The sequence below is a fragment of the Equus przewalskii genome, chromosome 27, assembly GCF_037783145.1.
Source record: "Equus przewalskii isolate Varuska chromosome 27, EquPr2, whole genome shotgun sequence".
Lineage (NCBI taxonomy): Eukaryota > Metazoa > Chordata > Mammalia > Perissodactyla > Equidae > Equus > Equus przewalskii.
The window spans coordinates 12,450,200-12,475,684 of NC_091857.1; the positions used below are offsets into that span (position 1 = coordinate 12,450,200).

The 25,485-nt window shown below is 34.7% G+C and overlaps 1 protein-coding gene across 29 annotated transcripts in view; it reads right to left on the reverse strand.

The window, feature by feature from the left end:
* Positions 1–25,485, reverse strand: part of ROBO2 (roundabout guidance receptor 2) — a 1,565,981-nt gene that overhangs the window by 794,256 nt on the left and 746,240 nt on the right. The gene's annotated exons all lie outside the window — the stretch shown is intronic.

Genomic DNA, 25,485 nt, shown 5'->3' on the forward strand with positions numbered 1-25,485 from the left:
TGACCATGCAAGCTGAAACCACACAAAAAACAATTGTAAGATCGATGGGATAAACTATGAGATTTCTGTGCCTTCAAAATTTTCTTCAAAACATAAAAACTCTTACTCTCAGTTATAAATGTATAGGGAAATAAAAATAGTAATAGTGATTTTTATTTAAAACACTAATATAAAATATTAGAAATATTCAGAATTGAAGCATATTATTTCTTAGTAAAACAACTTATCAAGAGGAGTGAACAGTGGTTGTCATTTAAATTATGGTATAGAGTGATCATCTTTGCTATGACTTGGTGAATTGTCATACTCCTTTCTAAGTTTCGATCAGCTTCCAACGTTTCATCTTTCACACTTTCAGTGTCGTGAAATATCTCTGAGGATTCCTTTAATGTCAAGCATTTTGTCAGAGCACTTCCTCTGGGATATCGTCACCCTTTTTGTCACAACCATTTTCCTAATTTATGTTGATAAGTTCACCTTCTAAATTCCTCCAGATGCGTATCTGGAATCTCTTGAATGGCAACAGTGCCACCATTCCCAGGATGAACTATTTCTTCTCTAACTCCATTTACATTTACTTTATTTCACTTCCAGTGTTATCACTTTTCATTTCCCTCTTGCACTTTCATCTTTGTTGGTCAATTCCCTCTTTCAGTTAGCCATTTTTGAAAATGCCACAGGTTATCACTGGGAGATAAGGAATCAACACAAATATGTGCACTGCTGTTCCTGTCTGTGCACATACTGAATCTCAGGTATGTGGGGACCAATCACTGACAGGCTTTCAAAGAAGTAATTGATTGGTCACTGATCACAATGTGCATCTGTATTTTATAATGAGTTTTTCAGGTATTTACAACCATCAAGCAAGGTTGAGGCAAACTGTTACAGAAAATCAAAATAATGAGAAAGAAAGACTTTAGGGAAAACACACAAGAAACTTCTAGACTTTTAACTTAGGTTTACCTGGTCACAACTGATCTTTTTCTCCAGACCATCCATAGTGCCGTCAATTATCAATAAGTATGATTGATCTTTATATAAGAACCAGAGGCATAGGTACTTTCTAATCTCTTTTAGTATAAATCCAGCATAAGGTAAAAGTGTGTAATTTTTTCAGATCAATCTTCAGAAAGAAATAAAATGTAATAAACATCACCAACAATCTAGGGTGTATAACTATTGAAAAGACAAAGGTATACATAAAAGGTCTTGTTTTATCTTTCATGTTCAGTGTCCATTACATTTCAAAACCAGCTTTGATAATTCTGCTTAGTTCAGCAGAAATCTCATATGCACTAACTAGTATTTTAAAATTAAAGCCATTTATTCAGCAGATGAGAAATTAGAGTTATTACTTATCTCATACATAATTCTACCAGTCATCCTGGTAGCAATCATTTCTCTCCATAATATCTCCTTAAAAAAAGTCAATAATCTTTTCACAGTGGATAATAACTTACACAGTGAATGTGAAAAGAATGTTCAACTCCTTTGTGCAATCAACCCAATGTCTTTTGTAAAGTATGTATGACTTCAAATTAGTGTAAAACGGTGGGCTAGCAGTTAAACACTGTGCATTGCTGGATCTAATTAATTCTACTATTTTATGCCAAAAATTCCATTAGTTTCCATTAAAGGTCCTGATGTAGTATAGGCTTCTTTATATTTTGTAGTTAAAACAATCAAACTTCATTTCAAATTAAGGATTATATTGCAGAACTAAAGGAATGCTCATGTGGCTCTCTAGCACTGAATAAGTTAATAGGATATTCAGAACATGAGTTAACTGCAAAATGGTTACCTTGTAATACCTCAACAGAATACTTAAATCCATAGGGGAAAGGCAGCTGGTGAAGGGCAGTTAGGATTCTGCCTCATGTGTTATAATTTTAAGGTAATATTATAATCTGCCATTGAAAAGGAATGTTTCATTAGGGTTACTGGAAATGTTGGAAGCAGCACTGTAGCCAAATTTAATACTGTTATCCTACTTGAGGTTTACACCTTTGTTATAAATGCTCGTTTAAAGGTGCCACATACTAATAATTCATTTTATAGTTTCACAGCCCTCCTTTTGGTAAATATTAAGTAAATAATACTTATTGTGTACATATCAGTGTATAAAGCATCACCGTCATTATGTGATGGCAAATAGATCATTTACTCACATGGGAAATGAACCATGAGAAAGTGAAATGACATACTTTCATCTGCTCCCAAAGGGTGTGAAGTATCCAGGACTCTTTTTGGTGAGTATCAAGAATATTTCCTTCATCTAGTTTCTTTTTTTGTAATTGGTACCAACTTTCTTTTTACCTGGCCTGATGATCAAAAATAATACTTATTTATATAAGATAATCTCAATTATAATCTATAACAGACAAATTTTAGCTTTCACTTAAGAACTTTTTAAATAAAAACATTGAGACAAATGCTTCACATGTGTGTTTTACTCCCATAGGCTTATTTTTTATTAAATAATCAGTTATCATCAAGGCATTATTGAAAACCTACTATTAAGTAAGGCTTTATATGAATAGTTGGGGCTAACACTAGTATACAATTATTATGGCCTCAAACATGATGAGTTAATTCAAGATAGTCTATAACTGTAGAGAGTCCAGAATTTTGACCATTTGTGCTCACGTCCATCTATGCTTTTCTGCTAGAGAAGACGATGTATAGCTTTGGTTAGAATCTGGAAATGTATGTTCTCTTAAGGCTGAGAAATACTCTTCTAGAGACAGGGAGAAGCTATGTACAAAAAGAGCTTACACTAAATACTAAGCTGAATTACATGAATTATAAAGAGATCGAGGGCAAAAGTTCAGAAAAGGCAGTGGTCCTGTGGGTTGGAATAGTAGAGAAGAGCTGCCTTGTAAGACATGCTCAAATGCAAAAATAGATAATACATACTACACCCCTGTTTTCTACGTGTTTAGGAGATAAATACATTTTTACATTTACTACACTATGGCGATAAAGTAAAAATCCCATTTCAATTTTATATTTCACTTAGACCTAAATTCTTAAGCTACACAAAATAATTTGAAGGCCTAGTTAATATGACTGAACAATTAAATAGCATCAATGCATTGCATGAAATGGATTTTGTCAAAAGATCAATATTTTCATCAATACTTCTTTCTGAAAAGATGTTAATGCTATGAATGGAATTAAGTTCAATCGATTCTAAGGGGAAAACCTATGATGTTAATAAGTTTTATATTTAGTATTTTCTGTGCAACTGTGGTAAAACCAACTTATCCACTGCTAAGCACAAGTTACCAATAATAAAAAACAAAAGACTGAAGTACATCATAAAAAATTTAATTTTTAGATTTCACTTTACATTTTCTCCTGCCCATCAATTTTTCTGTCAATTACTTAAGTCTCTCATAAAATAAATTTAATATCTAATAGCTTCTTCAAAATTAAAAGCTACAGGCTTATTTATAATTTGTCATATTCTGCAAATTAGGGGGAAAATTTTTTGAGGAATTTAAAAATAAATAATGTTTCTTTCTTGCAGTTTTATGAACAGATAATTATATATAACTTCCAGATACAGAACAGTAATAAACCTGGGTAGAACAATAAAACTTATTTTCATGTATGCAGGTTTAAGTAGTAGGTATCAAACAGAATTACATATATAACTACATGCAGACATGGGAAAATTTGTTTCCTAATCTAATAACCATAATAATATTTATATATATTTTTTATTTTAGAGAAAGATGTTTTGAGAAAACTTTCAACCCTTTTGTAGCTATAGTCTAGAGATTTTTATATAAATTCCATTTTCTGTTGATTATGAAGCAAAACCAATGTGAATCCAATTCCTCTCAAACCTCCTTTGGATGAATCATATCCTCTCTTGTATTTTGAGTCTTCCTGCCAGCTTTGAATCAAAATCTCTCCTCATTACCTTATAAAGTTTTGACTCATAATAAAAGAAATATTTACTTTCACAATTACTACTGCTCAGAAAAAAAAGACACTCTAATTTCCAAGCTTTTTTGATTTCTTGTTCAATGTGAAAAATATCATATTCAAGAAGTCAATGAAAATACTGTCTTTTGAGAATACAGTGTATTTCTTTCAAATTATGATCATTATACCCCTACTTCATAACTGGAAATAAAGCCTACTTTCTATCCACCTCTGATCTTGACCTTCAGTCTCCTTTCCCCTACCCCTTTCAACTGAAGGTGTCTGGTAGTTTCATAGTCTGCCTGTTAGAAGTGCTACAAGTACCAATTTAAAGGAATTAATAAAAGTCATGGTTTAATCGTCGTATCTTTTAAAAACGTGATTTACCAGAAAGTAGAAAGATTTAAACTAAGATATACTATGAATTGAACCAAGATATAAAATTATTTCTATACTGATTGGCCTTTCTTTCAAACAAATGAGAAGGACATTAATGGATGAAATCTTTCTCCCAACTCTGATATTTTATGATTCTAAAAAATTTTTTGCAGTTAAAAGCAGAAGAAACAATAATTTAGTTATGGCAGGACCAGGGAATCAGATCTTGCAAATTAGAGTGTTACAGTTAACTTAGTATTTTTAATTGATTATTTACAAATGCATTAGAAATACAAAATTGACTCATGAGTTCCAGAATTACAACATAAGCTATATAACACATCCACTGGATGAAGTTTCATTCATTTCAGAGATGATGTGCTAACCCGAATTGTGTTTATGTTTTAGCATCTGAACATATTTACAGCTTTCTCAGCTATTCAATGCCTTGAAGTCTCACTGGAAAAACAATTACATTAGCCGCTTGTCTCTAAAAAAGAGCACATTTATAGCCACCTAGAAAAAAACAATTAATGTTTGTACATACTTTTCATTAAAAAAATCCAGCGGAACAAATTTCACAGCTTCCATGCCTCAATTTGTAATTCATTGCACATGTTATTATACTCCCCATCTTTGACTTATTTTAAGTCAAAATAGATCCTATGTCTTTGTATTCTCCCCAGGGTTATTTTGCAACTCTTTCTTCCCCATTCCTTTTTGATTTCTCTTAAAATATCTCTATTTAAGCAGAGATCAAATCTGATCTCAGTATTCTAAAAATATCCAACTAAGACTGTCTACTATATAGATATAAGAATATGACTCTCTCTAGAGATAGCTAGACAGATGTGGATATATAGGTGTGTGCATGTATACGGCAATACTCATTTCAAAGATGAAAGTTTACCGTGCTACAAGATTAAGAAAAACATTAATCTTGAAAAAATGAGCCCTCAAATTTCAAGCCCTGCACAGATAATAAGATACAAATAATGACTCAGGAATGGCATATGTTAATGAAAAAGCAGTAAAGACCAAGGCAGAAATGTAAGGCATATACACATGGAAATCTCATCATTAAGTGCAGATAAAAGCTAATGTATGTGAAGAAAGAATAAAACATATCTGTCTAATATGGTTGATTGACCTAGTCTTGGAAGTTTTCAAGAACAAGATCCTTCATGAAATCACAATTTTATTTCTAAAAAAAAAAAACCCAGAATAAATGTAAGAGTTTAATAATCTAACCTGTCTTAGAATTTTTAAAGAAAAGAATAAAAGCCTGCTTCACAATAAAAGAAACCTTTAAGACAGATACAATCATGGTGTGAATAATGCTGCATTTTATTATTGATTAAAAGAGTCTGACCATGACATTTCATTCATCAGATTCCATTTCTCATTACATGAAAACAACACACATTTATCAAGTATATGTGTGGCTTCTCACATTTATGTTTTCTTTGAAATCTCTTTTTGCCTTAACGTTATAGTGTTATTGTGGTTATAGTGTTTATTATTATGAGTTTTATCAGAATGGCACATTCTCATCATCACAGTCCTTCAGAATTTCAGACTATCCCAAAGATTTTAGGAAAACTATTATAAACAGAGTGTGCACACAGAGAAATTTCAGTCTCATCCCATTACTGCATTAATTCAAATTTCTTTGTGTCAGTTGTTGACGTAAGTATAAATCATTGACTGTTAAGGACACAGATTCACACTAATGAAAATGGAAACCAATTGAATCCTCTGGAACTGGTACAAATCATTCAGATGATTCAGTAATTGCCCACTCTGGCAAATCACCATGACACGATGATTATAGCACCCCTTAAAAGGCAGTAAACTATAATGCATTGACCACTCTGTGCTCACTTCACTTCTCTGCTAACTCAGTAGGTCCACTAATAGCAAAGTAAACTTAAGATAAATCTTCACAAAAATTAGCATGTATAGAAAAACCAGGTTCTATTTCCTTAACGTGGATCCCCAAAGATAACTTAAAAAAATAGGAGGCATAATGTGGTGGGGGTGGGGAGACTATAATAATCATACAAAATGTACCTAATAGGTGTTTTTAAAAATATATATGTGTGTGTGTGCATGCGCACATGTGTATATATATATAAAGTACCCTGCCTTCTTAAAAGTACCTCCTTAGATATGACTGTTATGGAGAACAATAATTTAAGTTAACTACAAAGAACTCTTAAACATATAATCTGAAATCATGGAATAAGACTACCTTATGCGAGGCAGTTTTGCCTTCTCAAACACTCAACACCCCTGGAAAGGGCCTAGAACACACTTGCCTTATGCTGATTTTGGTTGTTTACTAAATAATGTTGGAAAAGCTTTTCACTCTACTATGATTGGGGCATGTATTAATACACTGGTGAAAATATGAAATGTTGTGAATATCTCCAACATTTCCATACTGTAATTTTTAAATCAGGATTAAAAGTTTTTCAAAGGAAGAGAGTAAGAATTAGTTTTATAAGAAATAAGAAATTGCTTAGCTATAAAATAAGTAGGAAAATGCCTTGAGTTTCAAAACCAGCAACTTTTTTCCTTTTTAGTAGTTTTTATTTTCTATAGTTTTTTCTCTCAATTTCAAACTCATTTTCAAACAAATTCTTAAAAATTTATAAAAAGCATATAGTCATTTTGCACAATGTTGTTGATTACTGTTTAATGTCAGGAATGAAAAACCACTTCTCTAAATTTGAATACTTTGTGATGTTTAAATATTAAAAAAAATAAAGTAGATGTTAAGTTTGAGTTTGACTTAAATATACAGTTTGGGGCAAATAACCATTATTTTGATGTTTTTTAAGGTTTCATGTTTAAGGAGTTATTTTAGGATTCAGATTGGGAATGAAGATATTAATAGAACAAAATAATATTGTGTGTTACACAATAAAAGAAATCGGAAAAGCAAATCTTGTATCAGGGCTGTCCCAAAGAAACATCATTTGAGCCACATATGTAGTTTTAAATATTCTGATAGCCATATTAAAAATAGCAAAAAGGAATAGGAGAAATTAATGTTGGCAATATATCTTACTTAACCCAATATATTCAAATATTGCCATTTCAACATGTAATCAATCTAAAAAAATTATCTACGGTATATTTTCCACTGTTTTTTGCATTGTAAGTCTTCAAAACCTGGCTATGGTTTATATTAACAGCACATGTCAATTTGGACATGTGGGTAGCAGCCACTGTAATAAGCACACTGACCTTGAGGGCTGGGTTTCAACCCTCATGAACCTTACCTTTTACAAGAAATCTGCATTTAAGGAAAGAGGCGTAAAAACAAATAGATTTCAAAAGGTAGACAATATCACAGTATCATAAATTTACTATTTTCCCCCTTGAATGTGAAAACATACCGGTAGAATTTTCCACAGAAGTGTAGTCAAGGACCAGAAAGTAGGTCTGTAAGAGCAGCGGAAGGAAATATCGGAGCATGCTTCTTTGATTAGTGCCTTGTATCCAACACGGTAGCCGCCATTAACTTGTAAGAGAAAATCACCTCAGTTGGAGGCCTAGAGCTGTATATTTCTTACTCGCATAGCTTCTATTTTTATTTTCTTTGGCTTAGACTTAGGGTTATTTGGAAAAATATATTTTAAGAAAGACAACTCTTTCAATACCCATGTGTTCTAAAGTTAATCCTTCCCTGCTCTCCCTTACATTCTTTGTTCCTCTGTAGCCTTTGCAACATGTGCCTACCAAATAAATAAAAAAATACATGTATGTTGGGTGTAAGGGTGCATATTTATGAGAAACACGCATGGGGAGAAGTCAAACTGTGAAGAGAGCTTTACTCACAGAGCTCCCTGACCCTTTGAAATACCCTCAGCTGTTCTTAAAACCACAGGAAACCTACTTGTTTATGGAAGTGTGCCAGGTGTTTCTTTTTCATAAATTCGTAATTGATTAATCATCATCATCTAGGAAAAAAAGGGCAACACCATGATGAGACGCTGTATTTTCCATCTGTACATTAAATAAATAGAGTATTTTGAGTGAGAAATGATGACGAGATAAGAGGGAAGAAGAGAGAGAATATGAGTACAAAGTTAGACAAGTGGATTTATAATTTAATCAGAGTTTATAATCCCAAGCCATTCAAATTTTACATCTGTCTAGGAAAATCCCGTGAATTGACAAAATCTGTGAATATTTTATTCTAGAATTATGCCCAATTTAGTTATTTTTTGAAATAATATTCAGCCAAAAGGAATGAAGTAAAACATTGTATGATCATCATTTTAAAAAAATTGCTATACTTGGATAATAGTATCAGATAATATTTTATTAAAATTAGTTGTGAATAAAACAGAGAGTTGATAGTAAGTGAAAAATATATGTTTGTAAATGGCAATATTCTTCCTTGGAAGCTTCTAGTATTTACTAAAAAGTGGAAAAAGATCATTTGAGAAAGGTGGTAGGAATAGAGAGAAAAATGATAGGTTTGGACATACTAAAATAGATCGTGGAAGAGGTGAGCAAACATAAGTTATCAAGCAGAGCTTTTCTAAAGCGGGATAACTTTAAGTAAAGGAACATATACCTGCAATGGACAGTAGGGGAGAAAAGTTTACCCACCTAACCGTACATTGAGATATCAGGGAAAAATTTTAGCAAGGTCTGGGCCACATGGTAAGAAACAACAAAGGAATAACATGGAGAGCTCATTGTGAAGACTACATTTTGAAGAATATGAAGTAAGTATTAAAAGTAGATTTCACACATAACAATAAATGATTGAGAGCTAATAAGAAATGACCATTGTCTTTTGTTACACTGTAGTTTTATTTTGGCCTTTGTTCAGAATTATGATTTACAGGTAAACAATCTATATCATATTTGCAGAATAGACCAATGTACACCATTGAAAGAGCTCTGGGCTGTGCACTGGCCAAGAAGATAAGTCAACATACCTGTACTTTCTTACTACTCAAAGCATGGTTGCTGGAGTAGTATCATCATCATCATCTAGTAGTTAGTTGGAAATGCAGACTCCTAGGCCCCACTCCAGACCAGCTGAAGTAGGATGCGAATTTTGACAACATTCTCAAATGATGTGAATGTGTATTTAATGCTAAGAAGTGCTGTTCTGCGTCTACCTATTGGTTTTTCACTGACATTTCACTGAGTGTAGCCAGATAGCTATGCTTTGTTTATCACATGTACCAAACAAAGATGAACAATTGGGTCCATCAACAAAACGTCTATGGTTTTGAGTATTACCATATAGCAGTCCATAGGACCATGGTAGAAAGTCATATTTAGGGGGGGAAAATCTATAATGTGATTTCAATATAAATCTGTTTTTGCTGATAGTTTTCCATTTAATCCCCAAAATTTCAAAAAATAAAGCTGAAGATTTAAGTTATCAAATTGTATTTCTATTTAACAATCTTCTTCAAGTGCATAAAGGATTACTATATAGAAAACTTTCTTCATCTCATGAAGATACATGAATTTGTTTAGCCATGAAGAAGTGACTTTATGTGTGTGTGTGTTGCTAAACACTGAAATCAATCATTTCACAGATGGTTTTAAAAAAAGGAAAAGAAATATTGTAATATTTAAAGTGACTACGTATATTTATAAGACATGATTCTGTTAACTGAACTAGGCTTTAATTTCACATAATTATTAATTTCAACTAAATTTTGATTATATTAGATCTTAGTGAGTCACTTATTTAGAAAAATTTTCATTTCAAATAGAAAGTGATTGCTACTATATACTGTGTGATCTATAGTTTGTTAGTACATATCTCTGTCACTTACCAACAAAACATGCTAAAGTTTCAGGTTACTTTTCATCTAATAAATACTTCTAGAACAAAGAAAAGATCAAAAATCATCTTCAACTTGATTTAAATCAAGAAAGGAAAACAAGATAACAAAACTCTAGAAATGCTGAGAAAAGATAGTGGGATCCATTTGTCAGCGACAGAATGGGAGAGTGATATCATTTGCATCAGAAAATCCTGCATAGAATGGATCATTCCAAATTGTGTTTTGCAGAACTCTGACCTCACAAAGATCTGTAAAAAAGTGTGCACTGTACAACATAAGTCTGGGGCACTCTGAGGGAGTCACAATGAAGATTAGCATATTAAATTTCTGAGAGGGTCTCCAGTTAGGAAGAAACACACACACATAATTTTTGTTTGTTTGTTTTGGTGAGGAAGATTGGCCCTGAGGTAACATATGTGTCAATGTTCCTCTATTTTGTATGTGGGATGCCTCTACAGCATGGCTTGATGAGCAGCACACAGGTCCAAGCCTGGGGCCCAAACCCATGAACTCCTGGCTGCCAAAGGAGATTGCACAAACTTAACCACTTTGCCACTGGGCCAGCCCCACATATAACTATTCCTTTTAGGAAGATTAGCCCTGAGCCAACATCTGCTGCCAATCCTCCTCTTTTTGCTGAGGAAGATTGGCCCTGAGCTAACATCTGTGCCCATCTTTTATCTTATATGTGCGACGCCTGCCACAGCATGGTTTGATAAGTGGTGCATAGGTCTGTGCTGAGGATCCCAATTGGCGAATCCCAGGCAGTCAAAGCAGAGTGCATGAACTTAACTGCTATGCCATGAGGTCACCCCCGCCATAACTATTTTATCAGCTTTTTCCAACCTTATTTGATTAATGTGTTCATTTATATTTTACTGTAGAACATATACTGATATATCATAGAACACTTTTTGGTTTGCTATAAGAAGTTATCAATGCCTATTATATCAGTTCCAATGGGATAAATGCAAATATAATATTATATTAATGTACCAATTTAAATACATATTTCTTTAGTGTTTTCAAAAACTACTGTCCCTTTTGCCTATCTTCAGTGAAAACCCAAAAAAGTAGATTCCACATTCATCAAAAGCTAGTGTGCACAAAACAGTAAATGAGAATTAAAATCTAATGCAAATTATTTGATAATATGAACACAGCAATGGAATTCTATACGTATGACTGGACATATGTACATATGGAAGTGGAAACTAAAATATCTATGTGATGTGCTTCTCCTATACTCATCATACATACATGCCAAGGTGATACATTGCTTGAGAATTAGAACAATGAATGTTTCATTCAGAAAAGGAAAAAAACCCCAAAGCATTACACCCTGCACTTTATTTTTTTTAAATCAATTTTACATGCACTTTTCTTTATGGAGGTTGTTCTAGGCTAAAGTGGTCCAAAGTAGCACATAGAAGAGAAAGAGATATAGGATATGTTTATTTTTGTGTCACTGAAAGCAAAGCTTTATTTCCATTTTATTTCCTTAATTATAATACTTAAGATTTGACAAATCTGTGCCACTCATAAATTGCAAATCACAATGCTTATGATGCCTACTTTAAATCATTCTTGTAAGAAGATGTATGGTTAGATATATTAATGGCTTGTTAATTATTTTATGTATCCTGACTGGCTAATCCCACTAATCTGCAAACTTTAATAAGTATTTACACAGGAATTAAATATTTCAGTGTTTTTTAAATAACAAAGGCAATAAGTGTAAAATTCATCCATTCTTAGAAGATAATTGAAAATACCATCTTAATGCATGAATATTCTGAACTTGAATCACTGAAAGGTTTTTGTCATACTTGTTGATTGATAAGAGCTAATACAAAGGAGATAAGCTGAAAGTTGAAGTCTAATGATGGCAACTTTAGATGTCTTTAAGCACTTTTGTTTTGAGGTTCAGTTAATATAATTTATTTTCCTATATTTATCATTTATAGGTAACTCATCTTTCTTTTCTATGTATTGATTCATTAATCTTCTTATAAATTCTATGAACAATGTGAAATGTGGATGTTATTTTCACCTTGTAGAAATCCTTCCATTTCTCAACCTACATAAGCTCAATTGCTCTCCTATTGTCATTCAGCAAGTCGATATGAGTCCAGATACATCGTCTACAGTTCCCTAGTCCTATAGACGGCCTCAGAGTGTTCAATTACCCAGAGAGCAATGGCAAATATTAACAGTGACTTATGGTAAATCGTTACCTATTGTTCCATTATCCATTTATCCCAATGAAAGCTTACCCTATTTGGAAATTACTTCACCTCCACCCCCACTTTGTTTTTAAGGAAAATGTCCTTTGAGAATATCAGTAAAATGATGACAACTCAGGAGTTTTGGCAAGCACGTTGTTGGAAGTTAGCGGAATATGTGTCATATTTCCCATTATAAAAATAACAACTGGGAAATGCCATCACTTTGCCCCGCTCACGTATTTTCAGTGATGTTCCCATCTGAATCATTACTTGTCTTTTCATTTCTCAAGCAAGTCCTTGTGTTGTTTCCTTTCTGCTATTTTTTCCCAATACTTTACAGCAATTCTCCATTTTTAAAATCTGCCAGCCGCCATGCTCACATTATCACTTTCTCCTCTGAGTTCATAGGTTAAAATAGGAAGAGAGTATTATTAGAAGATTATTAGAATCTTGGAATCATAGAGCTACATCAGACTTTAGAGATCATCCATGGAATTGGTAATCATTCATTGTAGGTAAAGTGGGTCAGAAGTAGGGGTGTATGCAAATGTCTAGGTCATAATTTCCTTTGGCTTACACAAAACTTGGAGTAAAGGCTTGGGTTCATGTTCTTATGTGGCAAAAGCCTACTCCTAACACTTCAGGCCACAGTTGTAGAGATAATAATGATAGTCATTCTATCTGTGAATTTAGAAATATGATAATGTAGATATAAAAGTATTTTGCAAACAAAAAGTATTACTGTTGATAGCTACCAAGAGATTAACAGAGACCTGAAGAAGAAGAATGACTTTTCTGGAGGCATACAGATAGATTTGGGACCAGAGTCCTGGTTGTGACTCTGATGGGTTCCAGTTACTATTGCTGTGTAACAAATTACCCCAAAATTGAGTGGCTTAAAACAACTTTATTTTGTTCCCCACTTTGTGGGTCAGGAATTGGGGAAGAGTTTGGCTGAGTAGTTTATACTTGGAATCTCTCATACAGTTGTAATCAGATGTCAGCTAGGGCTGCTGTAGTCATTCGTCATTTTACCTGACCTGAAATTCCAAGATGTCCCACTAACTTGGCTGGCAGATGATGCTGGATCTTGGCTAGAAGCTCACCTGCAGCTCTCAACTGGAGCACCTACACATGACCTCTCCAACCTGAAGGTCTCAGGGTAAATGGACTTCTTCCATGATGTCCACAGAAGTGTATGGGTTCCCCCAGAGTGAGTGTGCCAAGAGAACTACGTAGATGCTATATAGCCTCTGATGAACTAGCTAGCCTTGGGCGCATCCAGCATCATTGTCACCATATTTTATTGGTCAAAGCATTCAGAAGCCTGTCCAGATTCAAAGGGAGGTGTCATAAACCCATATCTCGATGGTAGGAATGTCAAAGAATTTGCTACCATTTTAAAAAACCACCACACTCTGAGTTCAGTCTGGTGTACATTATTATATCTTGTCACTGCTCATGAAAAATCTTATGAAAAGTTATCATTTCCTATGTCTCCCTGGACAGCCAGGTATATAGTGCTCATGCTGGAACTACACTTGACTTGGAAATAAGAAAAGTGTCATTTTTCAACATTTAAAATTTAGCTGCATATCATTTAACAGAAAATCAAAAAACTATAACTAACTACTGCTATATGAGAGCCCCAAAACTAGGTACTGAAAATATAGCTAGTAAAGAAAAAAATTATCTTCAAGTCTCGAAGGAAAGGCAAAAAGTAAACATGGACTGAATAATAATGTTGCTAAGTTGCTGTAACAGAAGCTTCCACAGGTTGTCCCTGGAAGTGCTTTACTGAACAGGAGGTCAAAGAAATAGTTTGCAGAGGATTGAAGCTGGAGGGGCATCTGGAAGGATCCTTGACCAACAAGGTGGGCAGATCCCTCCCTAACCAAAGACATGGCATTCTAAACAGACATACATTTGAGAACACAAAAAGTCTGAACAAAAATATCGAGTTAAACATGAGAAGACTATGGTGTAAGATATAAATGTGGTAATTACAGAAGATGAGTCTGGAAAATTAAGAGCCAGAAAGTGAAATCTCTTCTATCATGGTCAGGAATTTGTATATAAAAATACGTATGACCATTTAATATTAATGATATAACTCAAACAATTGAAACGCAGAAGTTAGTATTATAATATTTCTGTGGTGATACTTTTAAACAATGGAAACAGTTTAATTAAAATGTTTCAAAATAGTCAAAACTGTATAAAGTTATGAGAGAATCTGGAGCAGAGAGGAAGCATATTGAAAGAAACTGTGGATGATTAATAGAAAGGCTGTATGAAACATAAGTGAAACTGGATTGAAATCAGGTGTTGACTTAATTCAACTTGGCCATGGCATGTGTTGGGTTATGTTCGAATCGTCCAGTCTTTGCATTTATGGATAGTAATCAAGACAGAGCAAGCAATAGGGAAAGCAGTCTACATTTTAATTCTCAAAGGACAAAACACATGGAGCTCGCGTCTGCTGGCTCCCGTGATTTTACTGCATGTGAGCTGGATAATTAAAGTGAGTGAGAGTTTCCTAGATCAGGTATAAAACAAAGATCCTTTGTGGTTTAAATTTGCTGCATATGGAAACTGTTAAAGTAGGATAAATGTGCGGGATGTTGTTTACAGCTCAAAGATTTAATTATTTATAAGAAGAATGTCTGTGGAAAATAAATAGGATGCAGGAAAATAATATAATAGGAGCAAGCAAGGCTCTGATCCACAGGCTCAATACAATGGAGCCTTGCTCCTCAAAGTGTGCTGTGCAGAGTGGCAGCATGGGCATCCACTGGGGGCTCGTTAGAAATGAAGAATCTCAGGTCCTACCGATTCCGAGTCCACTTTTAACCAGATTTCCAGGTGACTCCTGTGGACATTAAAATCTGGGAAGCACAGATAATGGGTACAGGGCACTGTAGGTTTAGGACAACTGTGTGAACTGTGGCATAGACTTTTGCATTTGTTTCATGAGTTGGTTGAAAGAACATAAGTCAAGTCTTGAAGAGGAGGAAAACGTAATGGAATAAAGATGAGAAAACTTACAAAAGCAGAAATTGAGCAAGTAACCAAGAAGGGGCAGCAATTCACACATATACATATATACATGAAGAGTTAAATGATAGACAAAAGCAGTTGTAGACCGCTATTAAGTGCCTAAGACAGTGGCCGGCACATGGTAGACATTCAATATGAATATTAAATGAGTGACTAAGCTTTACTTATACCACTTCATCACACAAAGTAATTTTGCATACATTATTTCACTTCGAATCACATAACATCCCCATGAAGTAGACAGAATGGGTAGTTGGCATCATTAGACAAATGCTTTCAACTTGTCTACTTTGTAATAACTTAAAATCAACAGGTATGACAAAACCTTTTAGTGCATGATTGATGTTAAGAATATTCATGCATTAAAGACAGCATTTTCTATTGTATTCAAAGGAAGATCATTTTGTTACTGCCTTTGTTTAAGAAAGACTAAGATGGTTAAGTGCTAGGTAAATGCTAACTAACTTTGAATAGTGAATTTACTCAGTTTAATTAGTTTACCCTATTATCCTACCTTGTTACATTAAGCATTTAAAGCAGGCATCATGAACAATGCAATTTAAAATATATGAGGGAGATAGGATGGGGATATACCACATTTTGTCATTATTGAAATAGGAGTGGAAATACCATGATGATGTAGTTACTCTGGGAACTAGTAGCCTCATTTTTCTTCTCTTTCTCCTCAAAGCAGAACATTTGGCCATTTAAGCCAAGTACAATCTCCATATAGAAGTGTGTGCTTTCACATAAGAGGTGTAAAAAGCAGGATATTGAGAAGGTTGAAATGCAGAGAAGTAGCAACTTTTCAAAATCACAGTTGAGACCAAGATTTGAAGTTGAACTTTGTGATTAAAAACCGAGAAAATGTTCCTCCATGTTGAATCTCGTTTTTAATTCCAGATTTGGGCTGGATTGAGTAATGTGCGATCTGACCAAAAGATAGTTGTTTGCAGTTAATGCTGACCATCCACGTAGGTCTGGAACATATTTTCAACATAACTTGCCACTCAGAACAGCTTGCTCACGTTAAGGGAACAAATAAAAGCTGGAATTCTTGTTGTAGGGAAAGAACAAAAGTAATGAAAGAACATGTGATTGCTTTATTTTATTGGATAAATATTTGACTTCTCTAAATGTATATTGGATTACATATTATATTAAATGAACAATTCTTTCTTAAGATATTGGGACTCTTTTTCTATTGCTGAGGGCAGAAATTTGTTACTTCACAAATCAAAAATCTTTCTTTTATAATTCATAGTTTAATTTTATGTTTCCAGTGTATTGCCCATTCTAAATTGGCTCAAATTTATCATAAGCAAAAGCATATACATAAAATCACTTTAAAGGGTAATTTAGGTTTTCTGTTCCATCATTAGTTCTAATCGTCTAAATGTTTAAAATCCTTATTTTTTAAACATCTGAACCGGATACTAATTGCTGGAATCAAATAGAGTCAACTATGTTATGAAGGTCAACTTGTGTTGAGCTCTACCAAACTATGTGGTTTGGGGAATTTTCTCTGAAGATGAAAAGGAAACTGTTTTACTCTGTTATTTCCATAAGTGTCCAACAATCTTATCCAATAAAAAACATAATTATAATTGCTACCGTGTTTTCTACACTGGCTATGCAGCAGACACCGTTCTGGGCACTTGATAGAGAATGCCTCAATTCTCACAGTCATCATTCAAAAATGAATGTTATTATCCCCAAATTATAGGAGCAGAAATGGAGGCTTAAAGAAGTTAAATTTGCCCAAGGTCACAACTCAGTCAGGCTATATTCTAACTGCTGTGTTCTTCCTACCATACCATGCGGACTGCTTATTGCTTTATTGCTTATTGTAACAAAGTTACGACTTTAACAAGATAGCATTTGCATTTTCAGAAGACCACAGGGCTTTGCATGTCTGCAAATCTCTTAAGAATATTCCTCTAGATAAGGAGAAGTAATAATGCAATATTATTTTATATTATTATACAATAACACAATAAAGTCTAGTTCAGAGGAAGAAAAACAGCATATAATATTGAAATTTGAAAGAAATGGTGGAGAATTTCTTCATTTTAAAGTTAGCCAGGCAGCCAATTTGTGGAGCAGTTAGATGGCATCTGCGTGGTGGTAGAGGAACTATATAACTTATTTTCAAAGTCAGACAGTTTTGAGAGTGAAAGGGAATATTCACCAGACAGATGGCGGGACAGCACACTTAAACTGGGATTCTCCTGGTCAAACTGGAATGTATGGTCATCCTATACACAGGGAGTGATAATGGCTGCTAAGCGTGAATTGGTGAGTAAGAGAAACAGCTGAGACTCACCTGAACTCTCTCAGGAGTGATTTTTCCCTATGGCTTGAATTAAGCAGTTGCATACACCTTAGAGAATTTGACCTTCTGGGAGGAGTGTGCCAGAAGAGGGTTAGGAAGCTTTGTCCAATGCTATTCGTGTTTAACAAATTGCTTTCTAGTTAGAGAGATCTGATATAATTAATTAACTTTGAAAAAGGATCCTCTTAAAGGGGTTAGGGAGTGTATTGGGTTGGAGTCGAAAGGGGAGGCAAAATGCTGGGATCATCCAGCCAATTATGCCTTTCTGATTCAGAGGCTGTATAATTTCCTTCTGAATCAAACTGCACGATTCTTCAATCAGATATTTAAACCGTTCCATAAAGTCAAAAAAATTTTATGGTTGTAAAACTACAAACATACCACATGAAAAATAAATCTACCAATACTAAATATTTTTGCATTGTGTTGAAAATAATTTATATAATTCTAAAACTAATAAAATTGAATTGACTAACCAATAAATGGAATTTTATATCGTGTTTGTTATCAGCTAAATAATTCATTATTCCATTTTATATACACACTCTTTAATTAACTTACTGACTCAGAGGTAAGATGCTGCTAATCCATTCATTTCCCCGAGCCCACAAAAAAAGGTACAAAACCTGTTTGAGTATAAGAGAGAAAGGTTAGGAGTGGAATATGAAGGAATTTTTAATCAAAGCAGAAAGCAGCTGTTTGAGGCTCCCTCCACCTCTCACTGGAGATCCCTGATTGGGTGGTGATTAGTGACACCTGTTTTCTGCTAGACTTTTCCCGAAGCAGCCAAAGCATGAGGTTGGCTATAGAAGCGTTCCTGGCATTTTGTTGTACTTTCTTTTAAAGACCACATTTTCTTTTAAAGCCAGATATTTATTTTTAGCCATGGTGTGCCTATTAAAAAAAATGCAGAGGCTAAATTTGCCTGCAGGTAATAGGAAACTATTTACAAGGGGAAAGAGAGAGGATAATATTTTCAGTAATTTGGAAAGAGTCTATTTTGGTATAATCTTAGGTGTTTAAACATTTTTAAAAGATTCACTTGAAACTTATAGTTTTCAATAACATTTTATTATTAGAATCATATAACCTACATCAAATCAGCAAGGGAGCTGATATCTTGGTACGAGTACAAGTTAGCTTCACTCTTTATTCCACTGTGGCTTCTCCACTCTTTTATTTCATCTACCACTTCCTTGGAACTTGTATTCATTTATTTTCTTCTTTCCACATGTCAGAGTTGAAGTGGATTTAAAAGGCCATCAGATTCAACTTCACCATTTTACAGATGAGAATTCTAAGGCGCAGAGAGGGGAAATGACATATTCAACATCACACAGCTTGAAGGTGGCAGAGCTATAACTGGAGTGTGGTAATGTGTTATGGCAACCCTAAAGCAAACTAATACAAGGGATGAGATAAAGAGAATCACAGAACCATTGTTGTGAAAAGAATTTCTTTTCACAACATTGATCCCATTGATTCCAAATTCTTTACTTTGCAGCTTATAAAGTTATGGCCCAAGTAAGAGAGGTGAGCTCTTTAGGTAGTTACAACAAACACAGACTGGACCCCAAGTGTCCTAACTCCTAGGCTAGTGATCACTTTCCAGTACCTCATGGAATGTCTCACACGCACAAACACAAGCACAAAAACGTCCTCTAGAAATCCTTTGTCCCAAGAGATAGACATTTTAGAAACTCCATTTATTGCTTATAATTTGGTCCAACACGTGATTGCTTTTCATGTTTCTGCATCCATTTAATGAATATATTTATTTAATGGACTTGTACAGCGCTCCACGTATCTGCTAGGCACTGTGTCATACTTTAATATTTTATAGATAAGCCCACAACCGATCTATTACTTTCATCACCTATTAACTTGCCAACCTCAAATATGCACTAATATATGCTTAATTCTAGCATTCCTAAATTTTAATAGCATACTCCAAAATAATTCACATCATAGTACTAACTTGTGGTTAAAAAGAAGCACTAGTATAGGGAAAAAGCATTAAAGTTGTTGTCAAAAAAAGATTTGGGTTCTTTTTGTCTAAATTCTGGCATTTAATCAAATTATGTCACCAAACATAAGAGCTATCCACTTGATTGGACTTTAAGGAATGGGTAATATTTAATATAGATTAGGGAAACAAAAGCATAGGACTGAAAATTAGAAGACGTCTAGATTTAACTTTTCTGTTCACTAATTTTGACTCTGGCAAACCACATAGCCATGTTTGACTTTCTTTATTTGCAAGATGACAAATTTCACCCATCATTTAAGATTTCTTCTGGTTCTAACATGATTGAGATTGGAAAAGGTAAACATAATTTCAAGCTACGATCTGTTTAGTCAACAGAACTATTTTGACATCCATCGTGAAAGGATATATGCGTTCTGTCCTTAGTACACATAGCAAAGTGCGGGGGAGAAGTCCTCTGTGTGTGTGGAGGGGGCAGTTAGTTATACGTACATCGTATTTATATATACATACCACTTCCTTCTAATAGAAACAAAGAGCATGTGTTCAGATAATCAAAGCCTTTCCCGCCATAATTCCTTAGTGTGTGATCTTCATTTTTCTTAAATTGAAAATAGGCATCAGTGGACAATAGTCTCCTGCCAGCTGACATGAGGTTGTGTTGTGATGAGGCCAATCAAATGTCTGCATGTCGATTTTGATCATAGAGATTTCATTTTCCCAACAGAGAGGCGGAATAACCATTGCAACTAATGAGAAAGTGATGGGTTGGTGCGATTCTCAAGAACCAGGTGTGAAAGTTTCTGCTTCCTAGGGAATTTCTGGAGGATCAAGGACATTGCTTGATCTTTCAAAGCACTAGAGACTGCAAAGGCACTTACTTGAGATATAGTGGTCAAGGACAAAACCTGAGCATATACTTTTCTAGATCTCACACCATGGCCATGAAGTTAAGTGGAACCAGAGTCCTCAACTTAATAGTCAGTTGCCTTACCCTTGAGAAGAATTCCTCTGTTTTAGCACAGGCAAATCTTGCTCATCTAGTCCTGGAGGTCTTTTGCCAACATCTTTGTTCAACAGGAGACATTCCTGATAATGACTTTCAAAGAGAGGCATTAAATGTTAACATTGCTGCAGGAATGGATATATATTTTTCTCCCCTTGAGCAAAATTATTCGTGCACTTTTCTTTGTCAATGTCAATTTTAGGTGCCTTCACAACAGATAATTTAAGAAGCTGTTTATTTGCCTTTGTATCAAATTATGTTTTAAGTCTCCACTTCAAATCTGCCCTTAGCGAAATATTAGCATATATCATTACTTGTTATTTTAACAATTATCTATTGAACAATTAATCTGGGCCAGGCAGTATGCAAAAGGCTGGAGACCCTAGACAACTCACAAAAAGCAAACATAGAAGTAAATAGAAGACAATTACATTAAGTTTGACAGAAGTAGTTTAATCAGCCGTTGGGGTGGGCAAGGGTAGTAGTGTTAGATGAGTCTTCCTGGATATGACTAGATGATGCCAGACAAATGAGACAGAGTTAGGCAAATTTGGCAGAAAAAATAGGTGGGAGAAGGTGATAAATGGGCAAAGAGAAAAAAGGTGTTAATGTAGGAGAGATCACTGTTCGCTAATTCTTTCTGCTATTATAATTCTGTCGTTCCTTAGAAGCAGCTTATTGTTCTTTGTATACAACTTTTGTCTTTTAGAGAAAATTTTGTCCCTGTGGCCTTCCTAGGGAAAGAGCTGACAACTCCCCTATGGATGCTGGTGAATCTAGTTCTGGTTCTTACCCTGCCTTCTCCCCTCTGCTGCGTAAAATGTCTCTATGGCTTAGAAGGTTTAATCATCTCTCTTTGGATAAAAATTAAAAACTCATTTGTATAAGTACATGTCATTATCATTTATTTTGTTTATATTCTTCTTCCCTCTCCCAACCATTGAATCACTTATTAACTATTTCAGAAAAAAATCGTGGTTTATCTTATCAACAAAGCAACTTGCTAGCTGGTGTTAAATAATATAGACTATCTTTCTGTAAGTGCACAATTCTTCATCTGTTAGAGATGCTGTAGTTATAAGGTCAAGATGGACGATTCTCATAACATTGTGACATTTCCAAAAAGTTCAAGTCAGGCCAGGGCCACCAACCCCACCTCCAGGCAGCGGAACCATCAACCCAACACCTCCTTTCTTTCCTGGGTGACCACACAAATGACATATAGCTCAAACATGGAAGAGGCCTAGGAAATTAAGGATTGAAGTTACATACACTCTTCTTTTCCTTTCAGCTAAATTGTTCCTATCTTTATGTCTGGTGAACAACCTAAGAGTTCTGTGCCTCTGGGTCTCATGAAATTTCCTTTTATAGACTGCGAGGCCACGTACATAGGATCAGAACTGTTAGACCCAAAAAGGAAATCCCACTTCATTTAGTTCATATGTGAACCCGAGTTACATTTAACCTCTTATCTCCATTTTCTTAACTGCAAAATGGGGTAATCACTCTGCTTCTCTTACTGGGCTTTTATGTGCATAGCATGGTGTCAGTGTCGCAATCCAATGTACACATCAGGATAGATGCGGAGAGGGCTGATGGCCACTCTGAGTTTATTATAACCAGCGTTTCAATACATGCATAACTTACATCTGTTAAACATACACAGGTGTTCTGGATGAAGTAATTAGCGAATGCCAAGAATTCTTAGTGATTTCTCAAGGAGCCCTCCCTTGGCCTCTGTTTTGATATTATCATGTTATTGCTGTGCTCCTATATTTTTATCTCGGAGCAGGCAAGGTCTCTTAGGCAACGGTCCCTCCTGCTCCCGATTTCGATATCTTTTCTCCATGTGGCCCCAGGCCGCTGCCGCCCAGTTTAGGTTGCCCCCCAGGGGGTCTTACCCGTCATTGGCTAAACGGCCTTCTCACCTCCGGGTCACAGTTTGTTGGCAAGCTTTTTCCAGTGATTATTAACCCTTCCTGTGTCAGGGGTGGCTACACATGGAAAAAAACATGCCCTTAAACACGTTGCAAAATCCAAAGCACTACAAAAATATAAATAATTGCAATTTCTTGAGGGTTTGGCAACCGTAATCGCCAAGGCCTCTGGGCATCAGTGTGATCAGGCCCAAATGGCTTATGTACCAAGCTCTCTTACCTATTCATTACTAAGAATTCCTTCACTCTGTTCCTTTCCACTAGGGTATATTCGCTGTATATAACTGACATGCCGCTGTTGTAATTTACAGAACTTCATAAAAACTCCCTCTTCCTCCTTCAACAAGACCACATGGCCTTGGAAGATAGGACCATATTTTCCTGTGGATAGACCTACTTGGGATATAAACAGGTTGTAAAACTCCCTGGGAACAGCTTGGCATCACCTTTGGTCATAGATGAAGCACTTGGCCACTATCCAGCAAGAAAACAGACTAAGAAAAGTCAGCACTTTTTTTTTTTTTAAGGATTGGCACCTGGGCTAACAACTGTTGCCAACCTTTTTTTTTCTGCTTTATCTCCCCAAACCCCCCTGTACACAGTTGTATATCTTAGTTGCAGGTCCTTCTAGTTGTGGGAGAAAAGTCAGTATTGAAAGTAAAGGACTACGTTGTCTCTGATGTATCATCTGGTTTAGTGAAATTATCATGGAGACTGCAGTAACTACATCCACTGCATTGTTTTCCTTTTGATTCCAGAAACATTTTGAAATAACATAATCATCTCACTGTGGAAAAGTAAGCTGCATTTTTATAGGCCATTTGAAAAAATGTATTAGTTTTTCACCCCAGATTCATTCTAAGTTTACTGCAATGGAATTTCTGGACTTATGACTATAGATGTCTTTTATTATAGTTTAATTTTAAAATTCCAAAATTCAAAAATGGAGCAAAATGTAAAATAATCCATTTCAGCATACTATCGCCTATACAAATATTTTCTAAATATTCTGTTATGGATTACTATTTTTATGATTATTTTCCTATTATTTTAGTTATTTCTCATATTCATAATTGGGACTCATGTTTTACAGGCAGAAACATTTTCAAAGAGTAAAAATAACCCAGTAATGTATTTGAGTGATTCAGGAGTTCAAAGCAAATTCAAAGAGAAAAAACTGATTTTCCCACAAATGATGTAGAAATAAAACACAAATAGTAACCCATGTGGACAAAATGGAAATCAAAGGCATTGATTTATTCAATCACTCATTGAGGACAATTATGCACTTATTATTTTAAATGCTTCATTTGTAGTTGAAAAGATATGGTCCATTACAACAAGGAAGCTACATTTCACTGGAGGTGGGGTCATGAGAAAGCAAATCTTTGGGCCTAGAGAAGATGAGATGAGAGTGGAATCAGGGCAAGAACAGGAGCAGATGCAGGACTGCATCTTGAAGTCTAACTAGTTTTCCAATCCCATTTTGTTGATGGTTCAAGTGTCTTTCTTTCTCTTAATCCGAATATTGTTGGCACAAATCTTCATACATGTCTTTTTCTCAGGATAAAATTTGACAATGAAGTTACGATGTAGCTCTCCAAATCCCCAGGCCCCATGGTTACTGACTGTGGGGTAGTTGCCCCTTAGCTAGACTCTCATAACTCTCTGGATACTTGTATTACAACACTGATTGGTTCCAGAATAACACAAGGACTGATAAACTCCTTAAAGGTAAAGAATGAATCTTATTTGAGTGAGTATTTCTAGAACTGCGAAAATGCTTATCCCACGGAAACTGTTTAATAAGTATGCAGTGACTGAATGAGTACACCTTAGGCACCAAAATAAATCCATTTTATATTTCTTGGAATTTATTTTATTCAAGGAGTCATTTAATCAATAATCTGAATATAAAAAGAAAAAGACCCATTGTCAAATTATTTCAAAAATACATAAAATTGTTAGTTAACGATCAACATAATTACCTCATGAGTTAATTTGACAAGAGCATAGAAAAAATTTATAATGTACAGATACTGGAGATAAATTTTATGTAATGTGAATACTTGAATAGCAATCGTGTTTTTTCATTTAAACATGACCAGTTGTATAGAATTCAGACTGGATATATTCATGCTCAATATTTTTTCCATTAGATTCAAAAATTCCTGAACTTCCTTTGTAATTCCTCCCCCTGTCCCTTCACCTATCACACATAGTTTCATAAGCTGATATCCAAACACATGTGTGTAATGCCAAAGTACCAAACTCCCTAATTAGTGCTGAGTCTCAAATTTGATTATCTCAAATATGTTATCAGCAATAACTTTGAGATGTCTATGAATGGGTTATTAAAAGGGAAGTCTTATCCAAAAACATGATTTGGGCGCTTGGAAAGGCTTAATAATGTCTTATCAGCAGTCTGTTTCTTAATTGGAAATAATAAAAGAAGCAGCATTATCACAAGTAATCAGACTTTCTTAGTTATGGGACTTAAACATCGTAAGACAGGTGATTTATTCAACTATTTGGAGCTTCTCCAGAAAAACTAGAACATAAATAAAACAAAGAAGAGCAGCAAGTCTGGGGAAACCACAGAGCAATTTAGGAATTGTGAAAGGGTTATGCACCTCCCACCTTCAGTGTAGCAGCTCTAATGCATATGGTGCAGTTAACCTTTGACAAATAACACCACTTCTGTGCTGATACTAACACACAGATTAATTCCCTATCTCTCCAAGTACAGCTTCAAAAGCCATTTGAGGCAACCCGTCTTAC